Source organism: Ammospiza caudacuta, chromosome 13, assembly GCF_027887145.1.
Source record: "Ammospiza caudacuta isolate bAmmCau1 chromosome 13, bAmmCau1.pri, whole genome shotgun sequence".
In the NCBI taxonomy this organism is placed as follows: Eukaryota; Metazoa; Chordata; class Aves; order Passeriformes; family Passerellidae; genus Ammospiza; species Ammospiza caudacuta.
The window spans coordinates 16,550,997-16,576,676 of NC_080605.1; the positions used below are offsets into that span (position 1 = coordinate 16,550,997).

Sequence of the window (25,680 nt, forward strand, 5' to 3'; positions counted from 1 at the left end):
TTTTCCAGCAGTAAATGCACCATTTGGAAATGAAATATTTTTATAATCCATGCATATTATAGTGCAGCAAGCTGCTCATTTGTTCATGGGCTGGCTGGCAAACGTTGCAATTGTGTGAGATACAGCATAAAATGCTGGATATAACAGCTACACAACTAAATCTACACAGGAGCAGGATGATCTCTCAATAAATCATTGCACATCACATCCACTTTATAACCTTAAAGAGGTGCCAAGTAAAATGGAGACTTTGGTCACATAAATAATGAGAGATCCACGTTTCCTTCTCAAATCTGTATACTCAAACAAAGGCCTAGGTGGAGTGTTAATATCAGACTCTGCTTTGGTTTTTTTGTCTCACACTGCCAGTGTAAAGTCAGTTTGCACAGTGCTTTTTGCTTCCTTTAGGGTATGATCCACATTAGGCTCTGCATCAAGCTTTTGCACCCGTGTGCACATTTTTATGTTTAAAGGAAGTGTAGAGGCCTGTGAGCTGATGCAGAGCAGGAGGGGATAAGGGAATAATGATGCAGGTTTTAATAAAGAAATCCTTCCCATGAGGAAAGAGAGGTGAGGACTGTGGCCTTAATAAAAGAAGGAAAAAAAAAATCTGCCAGCATCAAGAAAATAAAAAAAAAATAATTTGAAGTTCAACATGTGTGCTTGAGATGCTTCCAAAGAGAAGTGTTTACAACCTTTGAAGAAAATGGGGATTTTTGGTATTTATTAAAGGTCCTTGGAGTAGAGAAAGGGGGGCTCCATTTAGTAGGATTCCCTGGAGTTGCTCTGTGGGACAGAAATGTAAAACAGCAAATTCCTGTGTTGTGTCATAGTCCAAAGTTTGAATAGGATAAACTTCAATACCAGCAGCCAGGCAAAGGATCTATCCTGCACACGATTCACAGTTATTTTTTAAAAGTATCTATGACAGGATGCTGATAAATATCTGTATAATTAATGAGTCATGGTTCATGTTAGCCAGATCTTTAGTGATATTTTCACTTCGTAGCTATTCAAGTGCTGGTGGGAAAATAGCTGATGATTGTCAGGTTTGGGTACACTTTCCATTTGCTTCACTGCTCTAAATCATTAGTCAAGCAGTATTTATAAACCTGTGCTCAGTAATTATAGTACTTTTCTTGAGATGGAACTTTCATCTGATACTCCCCAAGTCAGGGCACTCTCCTGACTCTGTGTTTTGTCATTTCTCACTCTTGCTGAAGGCAAGGCAAGAGGGCTTGGATGATATAAAACCTGTAGCACTGAGTTACCAATATCTCCATGTGTGAAACTTACCCAGCTCAGAGAAAATTCCTGTGCTGGATTCACATGTGTGATGATATAACAGTAAATCACGCTGTGGCTACATTAGACAGGAGGAATTATTTTAAGGATTTAAGAATTTTTAATCTCAACTCATTTTTCCTTTCAATAGCAAGTTGTGGTAGCTGGTATCCATGTCAGCACCTAAGCTGGGGTAGCTGCTGTATTTGATACTACTGATGCTTCTTTTTCTGCCTTCACCCAAAGGAGAATAAAGTACCTGTAACAAAAACCAGTCATTGCTCTGCCATTCCAGTAAATATTTCCTACTTCTCTTCCACAACTAGAAACACCTAGCAATATCTAAGCAGCATCTCTGTGCTGTGGTGGTAGGCTTCACTAAACTTGTACCTTACTCAGGATCCCATAGGAGAGCAAAGAAATGCACATTTTAATATCTTTTTGATCTTCTTGCTCCCTATGCCCCTTTTTTTCCCATTTTATTTTCACTCTTAATGGATTTTCACAGTATTTCTCACATGGATGTAGAGAGTTGTGACAGGTGGATAACCCTGCACTGAAATTTTGGGTGCTGTAGATGCTCTACAACTGGTCACTTTGACTCTGTTTTAAGATTTAAGACCTTGCTTTAAGATTTTTAAGACCTAAAATTTTGTTTGCAGTTTATCTTTCTGTCATGTGGTTTCAGGTGCAAGGCTATCTTCTGACACTGCCTGTTTGGCAAGGGAAAAAACAGGAGAGGTTCTGAATGATGTTTCTCACATTCAGCACCTCCTTTGGCACTCCCGCCCACGTGGGGCTGGTCTGGGTTGAACCCCTCCACAACTGTTGTTTGCTGTGTAGATCAGGGTTTTTAGGTGGCACGTTATCAGTTAAGCATGAAGTGATGGATTCCTGCTGAATTCTGGTGGCTCCCACAGCAGAGTCCCTGGGTGCCCTTCATTTGCCTCGGCGAGGGGAGGCACTGCGGTCAAATGCAAATCCTGCCATAATTTCCCACCACTTTCTGCCTTCCACACCGACTGGCTGCTCCAGGTCTGCCAGGAAACTTCCCCCACGAGCTTAGCCCTGACCCAGAAGTGTTTTCTGTGCTCTCCAGAATTAGCACTGATTCTGTTGTGATGCAGCTCCAAGCCCTGGTTTGGTCTGACAGCACATCTTCCTCACTTTGCAAACTACAGCTCAGCCCAGCTGGTTTTCTAGAGCTGGTGATTTTATTTTCAAGAATAGAAGTCTAGAGAATCTCAGGTTGTTGGCCACCAGGACAATGGCACATCTCTAGCCAAAGCAGAGGAGTTATTTTGTGATGGGGTAACCTTTATTTCCTGGTGAAGGGGTGAGTGTGTGAGGTTTGTGTCAGACTGGGAATATGCCTACAAATACACATTTCTGATGGGTAATAAAGTCACTTGAATGTACGCTCACCCAAACTGGACACATAAGTCAAAAGTTATGCTGTTTTAATGAGAGCTTTATAATTAGGTTGTTCATTTGCTGGGTGAAATTGTCATTAGTAAAGGAAGGTTTTATTAATTCACCTTCTTATATAAAGAATATAATGAATCACTAATATTCTCATAGATACAGACCACGATTATTTCTGCTTCCTGCCTTGCAAACATCTTGTTTCAAATTAGGTTTATCTGCTGTCTAAAACTAAATACAATGAATAGATGTATAATAAAATCTTTTAATTGTCTTAGCATATGTTGCTTTTATTAGGTGAGAATAATTGCATTCATGGGATCACCTACAAAGTCCTTTAGAATATAAAATTGAAATGGCTTCACACTGAGTGCACAAGTCCTTCTGAGCCGTGCCATTTTCCCCTTCACTGCCTCTTGTCCCCCTTTCGCTGTAAAGTTCACATTGAAGTGTGACAAGAGACACTTGACAACTGACACATGCTGGATCTTATCAGCAGTGAGTGCAGTCATGGGCTCTGACTGAAGAGCGATTGTCATTTCTACACCATTTATTCCTCTCCTAGCCTCATTGCTTGCTTCCTTTCTGAGGAAATTTTTCCTGTTAAAGTACTGTACTTGTCGTTCTTTTTTGGTGCACGTCTGTGGGGGTTTTTACTTTTTTTTTTTTCCCCTCACGAAAGGATTTTGTTATGCATTCATCCCATAGGCAAGCCTCTAACAGACTTCCTCTAACCTCTTAGTGTCAGGACTGCTCTAAGCTGATTCAGGCTAATAAAAGCAACCCAACAAAGCTTTGATGGTGTCATTACATCTTCCTTAAATCCCCTTCCTTGCTAACATCCAATAATTCTATTACCTCTAATCAATTCACAGGCTATTTTATTTGAAAGGAAGAGAAATAAACTTCAAACCATGCTGGTGCAGTTTCCCCAGTGTTCACAGAAGGTGATGATGTTTCTGCCATGGCTTCAATTGACTCTTTAAGTGAGTCCTGGGCTATTGAGCAGTCCGAACTTTTATCTGTGCTCTGCCAGCCCAAGCCAGCAACAGCAGAAAATAGATTATTGGTGCCTCTTGGAAGGTCTTCCACTTCTACATAATATTGTGTGTCATTTCTGTAGTTTAGATAGCATAAGCAATAGATAATTTAAAAGTACTGAGGATAAAACAAGGAGTTTTGCAGGAGTTTGATAATTTTGTTTTAAAATTATTGTCCCCAATGCTTTGTATCAACGCTCCCTTAATTTTCTTTTTTTTTAACAAGAATTTTCCCCCTATTGTTTTAACTTACTGGAGCTTTCACATGTGCTCAGTCCCACCAGGATGATTGCTGGGTTTTGTCATTAATACTGAGCAAGCTCTAAGGCTATGTTCATGCATCGTTGTCTGACGGGGGCTGTGTCTGCCAAAAATCCTCTTGCCCCCGGCTCACGTCAAGCGGTGCGTCACGATTGCTCTGACAGAGCTGCTGCCACCACTGCCCCAGCACAGCTCTGGCAAAATCAGCTGGGTGTATTCAGCAGCTTAAATAATAGGTCTCTGCCTAGGCAGCCTCCAAGTGAATAATCTGAGTGATCAGGGCAGCAGCTGGAAGGGCAGGGTGGTACCTGCTGCAGGAAGGGGGTGAGAGCAGCAAGATGTGGGGCAGAAGATTTAACATCTTGGGCTGATGTGGAAGGAGCCAGTAAAGGACTTCAGGACATACTCTACATAATCAAACTTGGCTCCCCAAAGAAATTTCAGCCTCATTATCTACCTACAGAAATGTACCCTTCTTAGCTGGTTCTGTGGTAACATGAAACATAAATGTGCATTAGGCATCAAGATGCCCCAGGAGCTTGACACTGAGCAGATGGAGGACACCCAGGCCCTTACCCCTATGAAACTAGGGTGTAGTTAGGAGAATACACCACCCATAACTTGCTGCTGAGAAGAGTTTTCATGATCAGAACTAGATAAATTTCATCTGGGTTAAGGCTCTGTCTTATTTCTAATGGATCTTTAAGAGTCTGTTGCTATTGTCCCTTTTCTTAATGAAAAACATGCATCATCTCATCACGCATTGGTTTCCTCCTTTATCTCTTCTGCCATACAAAAGGCAGGGTGGTGGGCATCCTGTTCTCTCCCACGCTGTCGTAGCTGTTGCTTTCAGAATAAGTTGGGTTGAAGCTCTGAACTGAGGAGGAATTCATTGCTGTCCTCGTGTTGGTTAACAGTTACTCACGCAGAGCCCCTGGGATGACTCAGCTGAGCGTGGGCGGCAAACCAACACAAGGCAGGATCGCCTGTGCTCTGTACCCAACATCTATTCTGCTCGTTAAACCATGGCCTGGATTGTTTGGAAACACGAGGACCTTGTTTTCTACCTTGCATGTCTAAGAATAAAGCACATCTTTTCTGTAAACATCTGTCAATCAGATAAAAAATTACAGAAGCCTCTGAGAGCGCGGCTCGGCGACGCCGCTTGTAATTTCAGTTGTGGCGCGCAGTACACCTTGTGCAGCAGGATTTCATTGCTCTCAATTGCCAAGGGACATTTCTGAGTCTACGTGACATGGAAATTACACTGGTGTCACTGCACACAGGCCTGTGGTTGTGCTCGTGTCTGTTCCCACATGTGCTACCTCTGAACCTGCACGTCGCAGGCTCGTGGGACCAGAGGCTGAGTGATTCCCCTGCAGCAGGGTCTGGGGCAGGGATGCTGGCACAGCCCAGGGCAGCAGCATCCCCTGATGTTCCTTCCCCAGCGCTGAGTCAGAGGCCAGGGATGGGAAGTGGAATAATTGATTCTGATTGGAGTGAAATTAAAATTTAGAACCTGGGTAGCATTGGTGATTTGTGGCACCGTAACTGAACTGTAGGTTTTAATAATGTATTTTAGCTCCTACAAAGATGGAAGGAGTGAACCAAATACTATTACTCTAAAAAAGAGAGGGAACTTTGCATGGAGGTGCTTGTTCCAAAAGGCAAAGTTCATCTGAATTTCTTTGTATGATCCTATCAGGAAACAAGAAAGGTTTAAATGTACGTTTTGTGCATGCAAATGACCATCCTGATTCTGGTCATAAGAATCTAAGTTCAGTTTTTCACACTGTCATTTTTTTAACTTGTTCAGTACACCAGCAGGCCAAAAAGTTCCTAGAGAAGGTATTTGAAGTCATCCAGAATATAAATTTTTAGTCTGTAAAATTAAAGTCTTTGTATCAGAATCCCTGGGCTTCCAGTCAAATACTCTTTTTATATTATGATTGATGACCTGAGTCATAAAAAAAAATTCTGCCCTATTATGACCACACTCAAGGAGAGAAGAGGTAGTCAGGTAATTTGCAGGTTATTATTTTCTTTAGGTCTATATACCACTTGTTTATTTAGAGATAATTTGATTGAACAAGCAAAGATCATGAATGAAGAAGTTTTGTTAGTGCTGTGCTTCTAGATCAATCATAGTTTGATTACTGGAAGTCCATCCTATTATCAAATATACTTCTCATCAAATATTAATTAGACATGTGGACAATACTATGGAACTTCACCACTTTGTCACAATGTTTGTCAAGCAAATGTCATTTTCTTCGCATTTTAAAATAGATTTTTGGTTTATTGAATTAAAAGGTTGAACTTTACTTTCTTTAAAATAAATTTTAAAATAATTTTTCTAGTAAAAAGACATTGAAAACAGACCCCAACTTCTGCATTTCAGACTCAAAAGCTGGAGAAATAAAAAAACATTAATCCAGTTCTAGAGTTAGGCTTGATGGCTTTGTGGGAGAGAGGAAACTGTAAGACTGTAGAAAAAAAAATGGAAAGAGAAAAGAAAATTATGAGGCAAGCTTGACAAAATGGATTTCTTAATTAGTTAAATCACCTGTGGCATCAGAAAATGGAGCTGTCCATGGCCTGCAGTCAATAATGGGGTTCTCTCACCTTTCTCAGTCTCTGATGCCAACACCAGGTATAACAGAGAAAAACATTTTGATATAAGACTCAAAAATCCTGCCTTAGCCAGGATGAGGTGGCTTTAAGCAACCATGGTAATTCCTAAACCAATTTGATTTCCAGATTCTCCATGATGAGATATCAGGGAATTCCAAAGAGCAAAGTGGTTGGTTTGGAACAGATGAACTGAAAGGAAAGGAGATATAAGCAAGGGAGTGCATGGGAACAGAAAAAGAGTGAAGATCAGGAGGAAAGAGTTATGAGAATCTTCTGTATTAGAATGTAAGAGGGATGGTAATTTATTTTGTTCCTGGCACAATGAAACTGCTTAGAGGGAGAAGTTATTAGCTCCCCTTGATCATTAAACCAAATGGAGAGTTTGGAATGCAGACAGCAGGGGAACAGAGGTTTTGAGGAAGAAGATGACTTACTCTTTTATTAGAACTATGTGCACCCGACGTAATTGCCATTTCGGTTCTGGAATAGCAAGTTATGGCTTTTCAGCAGCAAGGGGTGTGAAATGGGCAGCTGGCCTCGGCAGTGGTGGGGTGCAGGAAAGTGCAGCAGCAGCTGTGGTTGTGTTTGCTGAGGAGCATCAGGGGAGGATGTCGTGCAGACTGACACCAACAGCGTGGCACTTTCAGGGCAGGTCTGACGCTGCTGTGGCACTCACCGCTAGGATTGTTTGGGGTCTGGTTGCTCACCGGGAAAGGAAGAAGAAAAAATTGTCACTGTTTTGGGAAATGTTGAGGACAGATTGCTTTGACATTCGGTAAATCAGGATAAAACCCTGTACCCATCATCAGCCTCCTGTTTTGCCTGTTATTTCTTTGCAAAATGATAGAAAACATTCATCTGAGACACATGTCTAGGCATTAATCAGGCCAAACCCATCAATTCAACAGTGATGCTCTTAGTTTATCCAGACTGTACTCTGTAGCAAGAAGCCACATTATTTCTGCATAAATTCTTCTCCCTTTTCCTGTATATTTTTGCCTTTCCGCCTTCTGGCTGGTATTTGTTGAAGATATCTGTGCACAAAGAGCCTTTTTCTCTTGTGCCCTTCCTGCCCACGTATTACAATTGAGCCCGAGTAACACGACAAGCGGTTGCTGTAGAAGTTACTGAGATATAAACAGAGAGACACAGCCTTTGTTATCTAGACATGAAGGAGGAAATGGAGAGCGGGGAGGGGCGGGGAGATTTTTTTTTATTAACTTGCAGTTAGAATGGATTTGAGCTGCAACATCAGTGGAAAGGTATATATTTACCTTTAAGTGCCTGGCTCAGTTCTGTGTGCTCACACGAGCTCCCTTTTACGGTGTGCAATTTCTCTCACAGATTCCAGAACCCCCCTCTTCAGTGGACTCTTGCAAGGCAGCAGAGCTAGGCCATCTTAGCAGAGAAAATTACAAATTACTAATTTAAGTGCTTCTGAGAATCATTCCCTTTTTGTTTTGTGTAATTTCCACACTTATAAAATCAAACTCTCAGTTAAATGTTTATACAGTAATTCAGCCGGTTTAAGCCATCTGCTAGCATGGCATCTGCAGAGCTGCTTTGTTGCATCCTCTGTATTGTTTCCTTCACACATTTTTGTAGCCTGGTATTTTGGTGGCAAAAGGATCGTTTTATTTTTCAACACAAAAGAAGTGCTGTTTATATCTCTGGATCTAATTGTCAGCTTTATTTCCAAACTCTACCTCAAATCAAGTTCTTATGCCTCTAAAAACCTTATTCTGATTGACATTTACTTTTCAAAACCTATATTCAGTCTTATCTTGCTCTTTTATTATACCTGCCTCCATATCAGTATTTGAAAAAATCCTTATCATTTGTGAAGAGTATAGGTGGGCTTGGAGCATTAGTATTCATACTTGCATGTTAACAACTGTTCTAACCTGTACCAGAGGGAAAATATTATTTCTTGTAAATGCTCAATAATTACAGTCTTTATTGCATCAAAACCTGTGTTTTGACAGATAGTGGAAAGCTTTCAAAGTTTGTGTGGGATGGATGACAGATAGCTGCAGGTGGAAAATATTTTTTTAGGTATTGGGTTTTCAGTCTCTGATACTGTAAATATTCTTTCAAAATAACATTAACCTTCCACACAGGGTTGGTAGTGTTCAATGATAATACATGTATTAGCAAAAGATACCTGGGAAATAATTCTTAATGATTCCATCTAATTAATCTATGGTTGGGACATTAATGTCTCTTTTCATTAAGTTGGGAAGTATGAAAGACTAGAAAATTACTGCTGTGCTGGATTTAGTGCTTTAGGTATAATTTGAATGGATGTGCTAAATTCTTGGTCGTAACTTGCACTAACACCCAGTCTAAGACAAATTAAAAGGGGAGCTTATCTGCTATTGCACTTTCCAAGAATACTTTGGATGCTTTTAAGCCATTTGCAGCGTATGCCTTTGTAAGGGATTTTTTTTTTAATATATACATCCTGTGAGACATTCTCCAGTGATTTCCAATACATGGGATATCATGGGTTTTGTGAACACTGACACACAAAATGAGGCTGGATGGTAATTTTTTCTGTTTTGCTTTACTTTTGGTGTATTTTTTTAAGTGTGCTGTCTTACTGGATAAACATTTGCATCTGCAATGAAGTTGTATCCACCAGTAGCCCACTGCAAATGAGGTCATGAGAAGTCTGAGGAAATTCATCTGAGCTTGCAATTCTTTTGTTTGGGATGTAGATGTTCTACAAGTTTGTGCTTTAGTCAACTGGACCTAACACCATGATTTGTGCTGAAAGCTTATCTCATGTGTTTTAAGAGTTTAATGAGGATAATAGTGATGCTGCCTCCTTGTTTGGGCACATCCTGAGGTCTGTGTGAAATGCTTGAGCCTCTGGAGTTTCAAGTGCCTCTTGAGTGTCAAGATACCTCAATAACCTAATGGGATTTTAGGTTTTCAATGAGTTTGAGAGGTATCCAGTTGTGTTTATTCCATCTTGAGCACTGTGTTTGCAGTGTTTGGTCTGTTGAAGTCAATGACAAGGCTCCCACTGACTTTAATGGGATCAGAATTGCCAACCTAGAGAGAAAAGGCAGCGGGATGTAAGATTTCTGTCAACTGCCTTTAATATTGCATCCAAATTGAGAAGGCCACTTCTCTTACTTGGAGGTTGTGGGGATGCTAAAGTGTACTTGACAGATGTCTTGCCAAGGGTTCAAGCTGATTGCTGAGAAGTAGCTCTCAGCAGCCTCTCACAGACTGATAGTGAATGCGAGTTGGGCTTGAGCATCACTCCATTCAGAGTGATTAAACAAGGCAGAGACAAACTATCTGACATCAAGTGCTGCCACGTTTTATTAGCCCCTTGCATCACACAGAAGGCCAGAAGGCACCAGCCAGATTTGTGGGCAGATATAAGATGTTCAGATTCCAGCTATGCTTAACTGATAGTACTCCTGAAAAACAAATTAAGTGTGTCTGGCTGTTGCAAGGGTTCAAATCTGACCTTCTATCTTTTTTTTTTTCAATTATTAGATGGACCAGCCAAAGCTGTAGACCCCAGCACCATTTCAGATCACCAGTAACTTTCTGAGGAAGAATTTTTTTCCAAGAAAAAGTCCAAGGAGCTGAGACAAAGGGTTTGATTTTGTACCTGAACTGTTTGTTTCACAGATGGGACTCCCTATGGAATGCCATTCCTTGAGAAGTCAGCAGGGGTCACTTAAGTTCATTGTTTTGCAGCAAATTCACTTTTGGACTTGTCAGAAAGTAAGCACTGAATATCCTTTAGGTATTTATCATTTATGCCACCGAGTGATTTTCCCTGCTGTAATCTAACCTCACTGAAAAAAGTGCTCAAAAGTATGTAAGGAGAGTTAGATAGCACAGCTCCAATACAGCAGCTGGGCTGAACATCTATTTCACATGTTGCCAACTATAAAAGATTGTGCCACTTAAGAGAACATTGCACAATAATAGAAATTTATTGTCAAAAGAGGACCCTCCTAGCAGGATATGGCATTATGGCAAAACAGGAGATAGAGATCTCACTAGACACCATCATTTTTACTTGTATGTAGCAAATGGAAAATACTGACTGGCACCAATGGGAAAGGATCTTCTTTGTGTTTCCTGGAAAGCCAGGCACATTTTCCTTCCTCCTGCTGGAGAAAGGAGGAGAGGTGTGTATCCCTTCAAAAGAAAGCATTTCTCTCTTTGGGTGACAGCACACGTGCACACTCACGCTGGAGGTTCCTGCACCTCCAGCTTCCCATCCCAGGCTCAGGGAATTGTCCTCCTTTCCTTCCACCATTGATGTGTTCAGCCCCTCCTCTGCCCTGGCTTCTGGATGGAGCATCTTAGGTCTTCCATCAGCAAAGCTTTGCCTGCATTGTTAGAAAGGAATACAGATCAAAATATTGAGAGAGCTAAATTTCCAATCTTGGTTACTTCTTAAAGGTCTATTTAATGAGATCATTTAAAAGGAAGGCTTCTGAAATCCACATTGCCTCCAGCAGAAAGCCTGGATTTTTCTATAAATTTGGTTTGAATTTCAAAATTTTTCACGCAGGACAAACAATTTATTGAAGTTGAATTCCCCAGTTTTCAAGATGGGCTCATCAGGGTCGACCTTGAACATCAACCAGAGGAGTAGCTCAAAAAAACCTCTTTCACCTGTGTGGTGAGCAGGATGTTTCCTTGTTTATGAGAACATCATGCTGTTGTCAAGAAAAATGAGGGCATAAAAAAAGCTGGGATGGGAAGAGCCCCAAATTTTTTGAAGCATTGAGTGTCACGTGTGGCCTTGGAGCCAGAGCTCCTTTAATGCTGAGCTGGTGCCAGCTAAAACTGCCTGGTTTATAAATATCACACAGAAATCATAATTGCTTGGTACACGATCCAGAAGACCTCTGCATCCATCTGTTTTGTACCCAGAGCAGTTTGGGGTTGTTTTAAGTGCCTGCATAACTCGATCAGGACACGCTGTGTTCTCGGGGAGCCTTGGCATTGCAGGTTGCTGCATTTCTGCCAGTGCCAGAGCACGGAGCAGCAGGGCTCTCTGAGCCTCCTCCTCCTTGCACTGCAGATTTTGTGGCTACATTGAGTGAGAGCTACAACAAAAGGGAGCTAATGGTTCTCCCAAATTAGGCTGTCTTTTGCCAGGGGAGTTTAGGAGGTGCTCGGCTCAGTAAAGCAGCTTTGGCATCGTTAGCACTGCAGCAGAGAAGGCTGTCCAAGGAGCCTGGCTGAGGCTGGAAGGAGGTGCTACAGACAAATGAAGAGGACACCATAAAGCCTCTAATCCTCCCAGAGATAAAGCACTGAGGGAGCTAATCAGGGACACATAAATTATCAGCATAGCAGATGTAAGAAAGAGCATTGCACAGAGAGCGAAACAGAGTTCAGCAGAACATAGGTCTGACCAGATGTGCAAACACACACCTAAGCTGATAGAAATAGGAACAAGGAATATGCAGCCTTCAGCAAAATTTAGGATGAACCAGTAATGTCATTCCTGACCTCACCTCTTTTGTGGAACTTAGACCTGACTTTCTTCACTCTCTTTGTTCTCCTATTGATTAACCTGGGTATGAATGTTATCTTTTTACATTTCTTTTTTTCTTTGCTACTTGTTTGTTGCAGTTTATTCATTGTGTGATTGTCCTAAAAGAGCAAAGAGACTTCAACATAGCAACTGAAAACACATTGATGCAAAGGTGCTTCGTAGTCTGACAAGGTCAAGAAGTATCAATGCACCAAACTCTGCTACTGTATGTGAATATGATGTGTGTGTGAGGATCTCCATGAGCAATATCAAACAATTGCATGAACAGTGGCTGTAGGTGCTCAGATACTTTATTAGGGTACATTTGACATTTTGAACAAGCAATTTATAATATAAGTATATAAATATACACATGCAATTTTGAATTTCAGCACTTGAGAAAGATAACCTGCTGCTGGGCAATATCAGTTCCTGCATCTGTAGAACTGCCGTTGGACATGTACTGATTTCCTAATAATAGTCAAAGTGATCATTCAACCTACATTTAGCATGCTGGGATTTAAAATGCAAAACAGCAACATACTTCATGCAAATGTCAACTCTGCCTATATTCTAGGGTGCATGTCCAGAGGAGGAAACAATAAGTTTATTCTTCTCCCCAATTAGACTTTTGTGAAAGGCTCAGTTATGTCTCCAGCTATCACATTGAACATGCACTAAAGCAGCACATTAATGTGCCTTTTAATGCTTCTTAGGAGTAGATCAAAAGAAATGTCAGGTGCACTTTGCATTCCTCCCGTGATGTGTCTGAGGCTGTTAGTGCATCACCTCTGCAAGGGCCCTGCTCTGCTGGGACACTGCCCTCCAAAAATGCTCAGGGATTTACCTCCATCCCACTGCACCTCGTGTCCTGGCTCCACAGCTGGAGGAAGCCAGGAGAGTGCTGCTGCTGTCACCAAAAGCAGGGTTTGCCTTTGCTTTTCTGTGGGAGAGAGAGTTGTTGAAATCAGTGCTGGAGAAAGCATCTTAAAACTCAAGATGCCGGAAAATGGAACTTAATTAATGGGAGCAAACTTGCAAGCCTCCACGGCAAACTGTTATTATTTTGCTTGCTTGCTTGAGGGAATATGTCAGAGCAGTGTTTACCTTTTCTTAGTACAAGCTTGGCTGTTCTACCCATCATTTACTTTTACATGATTAGCAGGTGAACTTGTAGCTCTGTCACTGTAAACACAGGGTGCTTAAAATGTGCAAGAGACAACTTTCCTTGACTAGAACAGCATTGTCATTGCTCTGGCCCTGGGTCCCCTGGCTCCACAGCAGAGTGGTGACTGATGTTGTCAGCATGTGGCTCTTGTTGGAGTATGGGGCTGATATTGGCCAAAAGGTTACAAAGTGCATTTGGCATGTGAGACACAGCCAGGATATTGTGGGCACCCTCTGCTATACCAGACACTGAGAATAGAGCTGGGCCTCAGAGATGAATACAGCTTAAAAATGGGGGATAAACAGCTTAAAAATGGAGGATAAACAGAAAACAAAATGTACCCAGTGTCGGCTATAGGGGTGAGACTGCAAAGCAGGAGACAAGACTAAGAAAAGTATGTGAGGAGCAAGAAAACAGAAATGCTGCAGTGTGCAGGATGACATGGATGAGGACAAGAAGCTGGAATTAATGCAGAAGTGGGGAAGCAGTGAGAAGGGTTCAAGTTTTGTAACGAAGTTCATTTCTATATGTTTTCCTCTTTCAAATGAATGCTTTGAATAAATAGTACTTTCATTTCCCGTGAGGCAGAGGTGAATAATAAGTACCTCATCTGGGGACGCCGATCTCCCCAACATCAGTCATCTGCTTGCAGCCTTTCACTCCAGCAGTGCTTTGGCTGAGCAAATTAGCCTGAAGTGTTGTGCCCTTGGCTGGCAAATCCTTTCAACCCGGTTGAACGGACAAAATGAATACCCAGATTGTTCCTACGTCTGTTATTCTCTCGTGTTTATCTGGCTGAGCTGTCAGTCAGGCCATTATAACTGTGGTGCACACTCAAATGACTTGTCCACTCACAAAAGCAGAGTCTGTTGATGATAAGCTAAACAAAACTGGAGAGCGACTGTTGACAGAGTTGGGGATCTTGCGAATGTCTCAGGTAAAAGCAGAAATGCAATTTGGGAAGGTGCAGATGGAGCTTTTCTTAGGCTTGTGTAGTTTTAGGGTGCTCACTGGGATTTGTCGGCAGATGATGAACGGGTGTTGGTAATGAATTTGGTTCCTCTCTACTTAAAACAAATTAAGAGGCATGAAGGAGATATCTGAAACTTGAATGTAAGGGTATATTGCACTTCCAATAATTAATTAGCCTGAAAAGACAGAATTTCCTCAAGCAGGCTTTACCAGGGCAGAACGTTGCTGCCCCAGCCATGTGCAGGGAGGAGGCACAAACACCCACAGTGCATCGGGTGGGCTGCACGGGGCTGCAGCCAGAGGGATTGCACAGCCAGCCCTGGGCTTTCATTGCCTCTTTCTGTTTGCAGGACCTGAGGGTTTGAACGTGGCAGTTTCTTGCTCCTTCCCAGGCAGGGAAGATGTTTGCATGATGGGAGCTGATCAGTTGTATTCATAAAAAGAACTGTTTCTTAAATGTCCAGCAAAGCAGGGAATGACACAAGTGGAGTGTTGTATGATTTATTTTCTGAGTTTTTCCATAAGGACATTGAATTAAAAGTAGGACTCTGATCCACTCCTGAAACTCATTTGACTGCATGATATTAAATAATGCAGTGCCTTTCTGCTGAATGTGACTGTAGCCAAAGCCACCTTGGTCCTTTAGTCTGATATTTGTGGCAAAAATTAACAAGTTACTGTTTTCAGATTGTGAGTGTGAACAGTTTCAGGTGTTTGAGCAGTGCTGAGCTGTATAACAGAAAGTGTCTCCTCCATCTCCTTCCCAGACAGGGAAACCCAGCATCTTACTTTCTGCAGTGGAGAGAAAAGACAGAGGACTGAGTTAGACTGCAATGGTTTAAATCCTCATAAGTGTCATGAAGAGGCAGAGGAAAACTTAAGCAAAGAAGGTCCTGTGCCTTGCTGAGAGTGTGTTAAGATGCACAGTTAGGGAGGGAGATGCTGCTGAGAGCGTGGCACAGCACAGCAACAACTCTTTTATCAGCAGCTGGTGCCTTAAAAATCCCAACCCCAGTAGCCTTGTTGGCGGTGATGATAACTGTAACGGATGGAACAGCTATTTTTCATCAAATGCTTGTTAGTCAATTTATTAGACTCCTAATATACTAATGCACTCATTTGGCAGGCATCTCAGCAAACGAGGCTCGCAGTGGAGTGTACTCACTCAAAGTCACGGTAACTCGCAGGTTGCTGATTTCTCATCAGCACTCAGAAGATAATTTGCAAATGTGCCATTTATCATTATGTGCTTTGTAGAAGCAGATCTCGTGAATAGGATAAACAGATAAGAGAGTCTAATAATGAGCATTTCCTTCCCCAACAGCACTGCCAGCTTCTAGAGTATTATGTTTTATATACCTTGCAGATGCTGCACCTCTGTGTGCGCTGGAGTTTGCCTGTGCTAGTGAAATAGCTGGGCACACAGCTTTTAAAGGATTGCTGCTAATGCACTTCTCCACCTTTCTGCCCAACAGAGTTGAACCAGGTTTTAGGCATTGTCTTCTGGAAGATGTAAGATTTCTATTTGTCGCAGTTTAAAAGCAATGGGCATGTGTGGACTTCACCATGAAAAGCCTCTACTTACCTTCCAGCTTTCCTTTTCTCACTGGAAACACGACCATCTGTGAAAGCCACTGTTAAAGCCAGCTAAAGGATTATTCAGAGGCAGGATGGTGTGGATTATATGGCAGAGGCTGCTGAAAGAGCACTTTTTTCCACACCAAAGACAACAGGCTTTATGGATGCTCTGACCTGCACTGCTGTTCACCACTGTGTTTGAGTCTGCATCGCTGGCTGCTTTTTATTTGCTTGTTCACTTTTTACTGGGAAGAAGTGGAAAGTAACAGAAGCCCAGTGATCGGTCTGCAAATGTGATTCCCATCTCCCTTTGTGACATTCAGGCTGGAAGCCCTGCATACAAATCATTGCTACTTATTTTTGCTTCTGCAGATGTGATTTTATTAAATGAAAGGTGTAACAAGAAGCCTAGCATAGGCAGGAGCCCTTTTGCCAAATGGCTCTGTGTGTTTAGCTGTGTGACTGCTCTCCAGCAGAGCTGGGAAACCATGCAAAGATATTGATAATTGATTCCATTTTATATAAGTTAAAAACTAGCTTTTCCCTCCTAGTGTGAAGGTAATGGGTTTTGTCTGTAGAAAGATAATAATTCTATGAACCATTTCTACGCCCTCTACTAAAGAATAGTACAGCCTGCACTTGAACGTAATGCCCGTGTCAGCTCAGCTTTTAAACATTAATCTTAAAAGAGTCTTCAAGGACTGGAAAAAGATCTTCCCCAGACGCCAAGCTAAGTTTGAGGAACTTAAAAAGTCATGAGGATCCTGTCAATTAATGTGTTTATTCTCATATGTCTGCTCTGGAAAAAAAAAAACATCTTCAGACATGAAAGCTGTTTTCTTTCAATTAAAAAGTTGTCATTGCATTTTGTTTTCATAGATAATGGAGAGGGGATTTTTTTCCTCCCCTCTACTGTACTGGGGGATAAATGCATCTTTTTTTTACTTTTTACCTTTTTCCTCAGAGTAATCTTCATTTACTGTATGAACAAAAAAAAGAAGGAAGAAGACAGCTAAATTGAAATCTTGTCTCCAAATCTATATGCAGGAGGTGACTTGATTTAGAAGCTTTAGGTAATTTCTTTTTTGTTCACACTCCTTCAGTTGAAAGGCTTCCACAAACAGTGTTACAGCACAGAAGGGAGGAGATGGAGAAATTTATCAAGCTATTTATCAAATTATTTTCACAGTCTGTCAAAGTCATAAGCATGCTGGAAAAGAAACATAAAGAGCGTGTTGGAACAGAGGAGCCACGTCTGAGTGAGCAGCAGCACAACCAGAGCCATGGGGGCTGCTCCTGGCTGTGGCTGCTTCTGCCCTCAAACCCAGCCCTGGCACCTGTGGTGTTAAACCCAGGCTTGACGGATTGTGGAGTGAGAAAATGGAATGGAAAACATCAGAACCGGCCCAGTGGAACGTGTCCCTGCCCATGGCAGGGCGTTGGAGCTGGAGGATCTTTAAGGTCCCTTCCAAAACAAACCATTCCACAGTTCTGTGACTCTGTGATCATTTGGCAGAGGGAGAGGCCAGAGAGGAGGGGATAGACATCCCCTCTCTGAGTCCCTGAATTAAATGGTGCCCATGCTGGGGCAGGGAGTCATATCCTGAGATGGGACCTCACGCTTTGGAGAAAACAGCCTGGAATGTGCACCCTTGGTGGAGGGTCCTGGGAGACAGCACTGGCAAAGCAGAGGGAAAAATAAACAAAAAACCAACGGAGAGTGAAGGAACCAGTCTAGTAAGAAATCTTTAATTTCTAATGAGCTTTAAAGGATTTGAGAGAGTTGATTTTTTTTTTTTTAACAAACCAGTTCAAGTACATGCCTTCAGATTATAAAAGTACCTGAAATTGCCTAGAATATCAGCATGCATAGCTTGTTAATATTTACATATATATACATGGGAAAACAAGAGAAAGATCTACAGTTATTTACAGTCTACATAGGAGAAGAGAAAGGCAGCATAATTGTATTTCCTAAAATACAGTAGTTGAATAGTCAGCACATGCATATTAAGATATATTTGCATGATAGAACGCAAATGTTTTAAGACGTACCTTTTAAACTCCCTGTGCTAAGGTATAGCATAATAAAGGTAATTTTTTTTTTTTTGTGTTTTGTTTCTAGTCTATTTGCATCAAGTGCTTTAAAATGTTCACTAACACAGCGGCGGCATTATTTACCCTGGCAATTAAAGCAACAGTACACACGATAATTTCCTACTAACTAGCAACAAGCTGCTGGTGAATGAAATATCTATTGTTTCTCATTACCCATCGACCAACATACAGGGATCTCTCCTTGTAAAGGCAGTGCCTAAGCTATCACCATTAATTATAGAAGTAATATAAATGAGACTCTACAGTATGTACTAAATGAAATATTAACAAGACCAGTGTCTTTGAGCCTGAAAGATGCACTAACAGGGCACACTTTACAGCAGGCTAGCTATGAAAATCACACATACATAATACAGGAGTGCCTGGCTTACAGCTCTAAGCCTAGACTTTAGAGGCCTGTTTGCTAGATCTGTATTATTGCAAAATACATTCCTTTAATTAGTTTCTGGAAGACAGAGTTGGTAGTTACTTTCTTACCATGAGACTTCCCCATCATAACACCCTGTGGTTTCTCAATGCATTGTGTTACTGAGCTATGTCTGTGTGTGTGTATGTGCATATGTGTGCATGTGTATCAACAGATGAAAAACAGTCTTTATCTTTAAAACCTAAATAAACAGCTCATTAAATATCTGTACCAAAAGGTCACTTCCTTAAAAAGCATTGCGTTGTGTGACTCATTTTTTTCACTCATATCTGAAATAAATTCAGTCTAAAAAATTATCTGTGCAATGAAGGAAGAAGCCAGATGTCAGCATTGTGATATTTTTTCAATAATGCATATGAAAAAGTCTAAATTTGGACTAGTAATAGTATTAAAAAGCTATTTAAATATATACAGCATATACAGTACTGTATGTATACACACATTTATATAAAGAATATATATAATTAAAGTACAGCAAAACCATAAAACATTTCAATTCAGCATAAGTTAATAACAGAAGTAATTTCAATGAACTCTCATCTGTGTATGCCCAAACACCAGCCAGACCAGTTCTGATGATTTAGTTGCAGCAGTGTATCAAATCTCTCTTTTTTGGCAGGCTATGTTTGGTGTCAACAACCTGTTTGCTCAACTCTTTAAGTTGCCCTTGCCCAGAAGAATGCACCTTTTGCTGGCAGGTTTTGTGTCTCAGGAGGATTTCCAGTCCTCCATGGCATTTCCAGGTTGACTGTGGCCAAGGATTTGTGGTGGAATTTGTGATGTGTTTGTATAAACGTGCATCACGGAAGGTGAGCAGGGATGCTGAGGTGTGAGCAGCCCCCAGCAGAGCTGGGATGCCCAGGGACTGTCCCTGAGGTGCTCTTTGCTTCTCACTCCCCTGGCCAGTGCTGCACACAGGGCAGGGGCAAGCAATGGACTGCAGCATCATTTCTTCAACCTGATCTCACCCTTACCCTGTCACTCTCTGAAATGAAAATTGATAATTTTCCTCAGGGATTTTTCCCAGATCTAGAAATGAGCAGAAGAATGCTCCACTGCTCCATACCAGCCTGTGAGAGGAAAAGAGCAGAGACATTTGCATGCAGTGTTCAAAGCTGCCATTTCAGTGGAGCAATGATGTCTTAAAAGTGTAAATCAGGTGTGAACGGGGGTTCAGTGGGCAGGAGAAGGAATTGCAGCACTGATGTGCCTGGAAATGTGCTGCTGATAAAGAGGCCTGAGAGGAGTGCTGCTGCTCCTGCCCTGGAATGCTGGTGGAGCAAGGTAAAGCCACAGGCTTCATTACAGTTTTTAGAGCTTAAGGTGCTCTCTGTCAGCCTTGAAATATTTTTCAGAAGCTGATTGTGGACTTCAATAAGATTCTGGAAAAGAAATATGGTGCTGCCTGTGGGAACCAGCTCCCTTCCAGGTGCTGTGGCAAAAGCATTTAAATTGCAGTCTGGTGCTGTCTTAACCATTGCGTGGTTTTAGCTGAGATGTCCCTGAGGGGCTGGCAGATACAATACCAGACCTATGGGAAATATGTGCCCTTCTGAAAGACAGCTGTGGAGCACGTGGGATATCTTGAGGCAGCTCAGATGTCTCAAGATCCATGTTAGGCAGCTGAATCCCACCCCTGGTATGCCATGGTGGCTCTGCCTAGCACATGCAAAGGGTGGGAGAGATGAATGCATGGATTTCAGGGACTGTTTCTCTCTAAAGCATTCATTTTTTTAATATCTCACTGTTGTTTTGGCTAGTAAGAGTTTTACCAAGTTCTCTGTGATTGGGCAAAAAAACTGGATGAGAGAGGGAAGACACTGGAACAGGACCCGGAGTAGCAGACATTTCACAGGTTAAAGAATTAACTTTATACAATAGAGAAAAATAGGCATGATTTTAAAAGATAATTACATTTTTGTCAGCTACTTTGCCAACCTTGTTCTACATCTTCTACACATTTTAACAATGATTTATAATATAACACTTTATACTTACACAGTGCTTTTCCAAATTAAGTGTGAAAGCACTCCATAAATCTGAATGACTCCTCACAACACCCCTGTGAGGTGGGTAAACAAGAGTAATCTCCCCATTTTATAGCTGGGAAAAGTGAGGTACATGGAGTTGAAGTGACTTGTCCAAGCTCACTAGGGAAGGAAAAGTTGAAAAGAGGAAAACAGCCCAGTTCTCCTGATTTGATGTCCTGTATTGTATTTTTTTTCTCTCGTAGAATGATTGCAGAAAATCAGTTTGATAGCGGATGTTGGAGGTTGGAAGTTTTCAAGTGCTATCATTGCTGTAATTGAGAACATACTGGGGGTTGCATAACACAAACAACATGGTGCATTATCAAAATACATTTATTACAATGGACACGATTTCTTTTGCAAAGTTAAAACCCAGAATGTAAGTTAAATATAGCTGCATATGCTGAATAGTTGAAATAATCACTAGGTCTTAATGCCTCAGCAGTTGAAAACAAATCCTCTTTCGTGAACTACTGCAGTTTCCTTACTCAAAGAACACAGCACACTTATCTCCTATAATGTATGTAAAGAATACTGTAAATGTGTAAGGGTCTTAATGACACTGAGAAAAGTTACAGCTTGAAACCAACTATGCTCTGCAAGTAGAGAAGCTGATGGAGTTCTGAGTCTTTGTAGTTGGGAATTAGTTGAAAAAGGAATACATCAGAGGGAAAAAAGCAGACCTTATAGATTCTGGTTTATTTGTTGTATTATCTTCTAAGAGATGCTTTGCTGGTTTAATTGTGGTGATGGGGGAAGGGGAGGTGGTTGAGAAGCTCTGGTTTAGATGTGGTTCAGTGAGAGCTTTGAAAAGACTGTAGATACAGTGTTAGTTCAGGTCACGTTTTCCTGCTGGCACTTGGGGTGGAAATAGGACCTGAAGTCAACTGAGCCCAGTTTGGAGTTCAGATCGTATTTGGCAGCTCCAAAGTTTTATTTTTTGAGCTGCAGATATGATTTCAGTTTCACGCTCTCCCAGAATAGCAAAGGAAGGTCTCAATTTGATATTTCCTTGCTGAAAAAGCAATCAAGGAATCCTGTTTTCTTACAGGACATTAATGCATAGATATTCTGAGCTTTATTCATAGGGTAACTGTGCATCTGGGATTCTCTGAGTGAGAGGACTGCAGCAGGAACTGAACAGTTCTCCTGTCATCTCATAGGCAAGACTAAAACTTGTTCACTGCATTGTTGGAAAAGTGGCTGTTCCTCACAGCTCTGAGCTGTCCCAGTAGGAAAGGGAGCAGAGGAACTCCTGACATTGGGAATTGGCTCCCTCAGCTCCAGCTGGCCTCAGCCATGGGGGATATCACCAAACAGCTCTTAAGACTGCTCCTAAAAACTCAGATATTGAGGAATCCTGGATGAGGACATGAGGATTTTAGGCGTGCTAGTGTTTTTCAGAAGAGGCCATTGTGCTCCATGTTATTCACAAGGACTTGGGCTTGATAGGAAAAAGGAATAAGTGTAGTTTGAGAAAGCTCTGCACCACAATCCCAGCCTGGGGGTTGTAGCAATACCAGAAGAACACAAATCCATTCTGAGGGCAGAATTGTCCCATCTGCCCCCAGGCAGCACAAACCCCACTGTGCCCACCCTGAGCATCAGCCTCAGGGTCACAACAAGCAATGGAGCAGATCCTCAGCCCCTGCTCCAATCTGTGGAGCCTCTGAATTAGCAAACCTGTGCTAATTCCCACCAGGAGGAGGTGAGGCTGGAGGAATGTAAAAGTGCAGCTGTCACTTCAGGGTTTGGTTTGGATAATATGGTTGTGGAAACAGATTCTGTATAATTTTGTTTGTAATTCCAAGTAGATTTTATATTTTACATCAAATCAGGAAAATGGCCACTGCTGAAGCCAGCTGGTGAGGAGCTTTTCCCTCTAACAGAATGAACTCTTCAGGGTGCTTATGAGAGGCACAGAGGAGGTATGGGACACCCCATTGGTGTCATATCTGGAATATGTTCATACTGCCTTGGTTGCTAGGTTAGGTCAGTGGTTGGACTCAGTGATTTTCCCCAGCCTTAATGATTCTCTGATTCTACCTGACACTGCTGTCTAATGAGTTATTGGGCTGCAAATGGTGTGCTTACAGTGCCTTTGTGTGGGTCTGATATTTTATTGTTAGGGATGTGTTGGCTTTGTCTAATAGTCCTGATATGAATAACAGGAACAGCCTGAAGAGTTTTAAGGACTTGCCTTTTTATTTCACTTGAGCTGCTTGCTTTGAATCTGGCCCTTGTCACAAATACTCCCCTCTCATGTCATTTTGAATTCACCTCTTTTCACTGGCCATCTTTTAAAATGCTATGTGCTGAACTTAACCTCAGGCTACCAAGATAACTGGCCTTTATCCTTAATTTTTCATAAGAAAATAAACCCCTCCTTTCTAAATAAGCTGATCCCATCTCCCTGGCAGACAATGCTGAGTGCTGTGTGCTCTTAACAGAGTTTAGAGTGGGTCCTATTCATTCATAGTTGATAAATATACAGATTAGTTATGGCTTTGTTTCTACTATTTATGTGCTTGGAATGTAAACTTGCTTCAGAACAAAAGTCTAATTTTAGAAAATAAACATGCATTTGAAGGTAGACAAATCTAAAAACTAAACATTAACTGTGTAATATGTTTCCTTATCAGGAACATAAATGGTATCTCAGACTACTAACAGATGCATTACATATATTAATGAGGGTTTTACCATGTTCTGTATCTCAAGAACCCCTTTTCTTTTACTGTTAAGTTATTCAATATTAATTTGCATTCAGTGCCATCAGTTAAAAATTGGCTGCTTGCAGTTATGAAATAAATGCCTATGAACTAGTAGCTACTTAGTATTTTCAATTCAACAAAGGATTTTAGAAGGATGGATAATTTAGATCTTTGAGCCTCAACTATAAATAAACAGCAACTGCTGTACAAATCCCACCCTGCTGCAGAGGAAGATTGTATTACAAAACTGACAAATGATTTGCGGAAGAGAATGATGAACCCTTATTACTGAGACACTCTTCAACTTAATCCAAAACAAGATTCCCGGGTAATTTTACGTGCACTGGGAAGATTGATGGCGTGGTGCTTGCCCAGCAGCTTTCACGTGTTTGACTGGATCGGAAATGGCACTGAGGCATGATTAAAGATTCAGTTGGGCTTCTCACAAATTCTTTATCCTGTGTATTCATTATTGCAACCCGCTGCCTTTGTTGCAGGTTAAAGAAGGCTGACCCCAGCCCTGGTGATTAGCACCCTGTACAACTGATGGACCTATGGAAAAAATGTTTAGGTTGCCCGACGCTTTTAGCATTGTTTATCAGCTGAAATTGTTGGGAGGGGGGGCCTTAATCACAATGGATCAGGGAGAGCCTGTGACAACTGACAAGCTCATTGTTTAAGACATTTTTTAACGAAGTTGTTAACATTAATTCTTTTTATATAGTACTCTAATCTTCTTCAAATTATGTTCTGACATGGCACAAACCGCTTGGCATTGAAAGTCATTCAACAGTGATTAAAGTGCTCTTTTTATTGGTTTAAGAATGTTTCATCTTGTATCAGCAGTATGGAATTGTTTACTAATTAGATTCCCTAACATCCTCTGCTGTTGTATGCTGATGATATGTGAACAGGAAAGCTGATGAGCAAAAAATTAAAACTTGTTACTAGACTGTCATAAGGCCCAGCATATAAAGATGTCATTCAAAGGACTGTGTTCATAAGGGATAAACAATATTTGCTGAGAAACAGAGCAATTTCTGGCTAGCAGTGCAGGCAGTTTGCATTATCTGCAGCTCTGGCTCTTCACAGAAGTTTGTGGGTATAGATACAAAGGAGGGATTTATGCCTTGGGGACCTTCCCATTCAGCATGGCATTTATGAGGCTTCTACACATCCCACTTTGGGCAGGAGGTTGGGCTGGACCCCTCTATACTCCTGCCAACCCAAAATGGGGTTTGATTCCTGTGACTCTGATGCTCATTCCTCTCAGTCTTTGGACAAGTCACTTGGGCAGATCCTCAAGTGTCTGAATGCAACCAGCTCACAAAGGGAATCAGATACTTAAGTGGCTCTGAGAATCTGGGATTTCCCTTCTGTTACATAGTTTTGCTGTCTGAAGCATTCTCCTAGGCTTGATGAGTTCATGTTTGTCCATAATGGTGAGATACTAAATCTTTAACCTCTGTGAACAAAGGGATAAATACGACTGCATTTCTCTTAAGTAATAAGAAAGGTACTTTTCTTTCAATGATAGAACATTGAATTTTCTTCTTTCAAAACAGCCAACATGATTGAAACATTTAGAAAGAAGTAAGGATACACACAGCCAAAAAGCAAATGGCACGTTGCTTACATCCAGTTCTCAGCAAAACACTGGAGGCATCGCAAGATAAAGTGCTTTGGGCTTCCAGCCACATAATCTTTTATCACTAAAAGTAAATATCCTATGCTCACACAGGGAAAGCTATTCTCTTCTTCTGGAGTCTAGCTTGTGTCAATGCTCGAGGTATAAAGCACTGCTCTTGTGCTCTGGGGTGTTTTTCTGCCTGCCGAGAATTTTGTTTAAACATCGTCAAATTCGACTCGTTTGAAAAGATAAATTATTGTTTGGGTTGGATTTTAAACTGGCTCTGATAAACTTCCATTTTATGAATTAGCTGAATACTATTAGAGATAGCCTGAGTTTAGCTTGGCTGGACGGATGCTTTTCAGCAATGGCTTGAGGGCTCTCACTCTGCCTTGAGCAATTCAGTTTAATTTTACCTTTCTAATGAAAGTCCAGTTGAATTGCTTGCAAAAAACTAATAATACTCTTTAGGGGCTTTGAGACATTCTAAACAGCTGAATACAGTGATCATACCTGTACTGTGGAGCTTTATAGGATAGTTGAAATGAGCATAGAAATTTTATTGTTCTCTATTAATATTATTTTTAGTAGAACTCTCTTCCGTTTCTGCTACCACCTTTAAGATATTTTCTCTTTTTTAAAAAAAGATACTGGCTTAATAAGAGGATTACTATGTATTATACTAACTTTAAAAATATTTTGGTCTGTTGATAAATATATGCCTTTCAAAATACTTAATACAGACAGTTTTGGTTTACCTGGTGATGGGAGATCATTTCTAAGTTGTGGAGTCATCATTATCAGTTTAATCCCATCTGCTGAGGAAAATGCATGTCTTGCAAACATATATGCACTTCTTTGTTGCTACAAAG

At 41.2% G+C, this 25,680-nt stretch overlaps 1 protein-coding gene across 2 annotated transcripts in view; it reads left to right on the plus strand.

The window, feature by feature from the left end:
• WWOX (WW domain containing oxidoreductase) overlaps window positions 1–25,680 on the plus strand; it is a 471,370-nt gene that overhangs the window by 442,911 nt on the left and 2,779 nt on the right. The gene's annotated exons all lie outside the window — the stretch shown is intronic.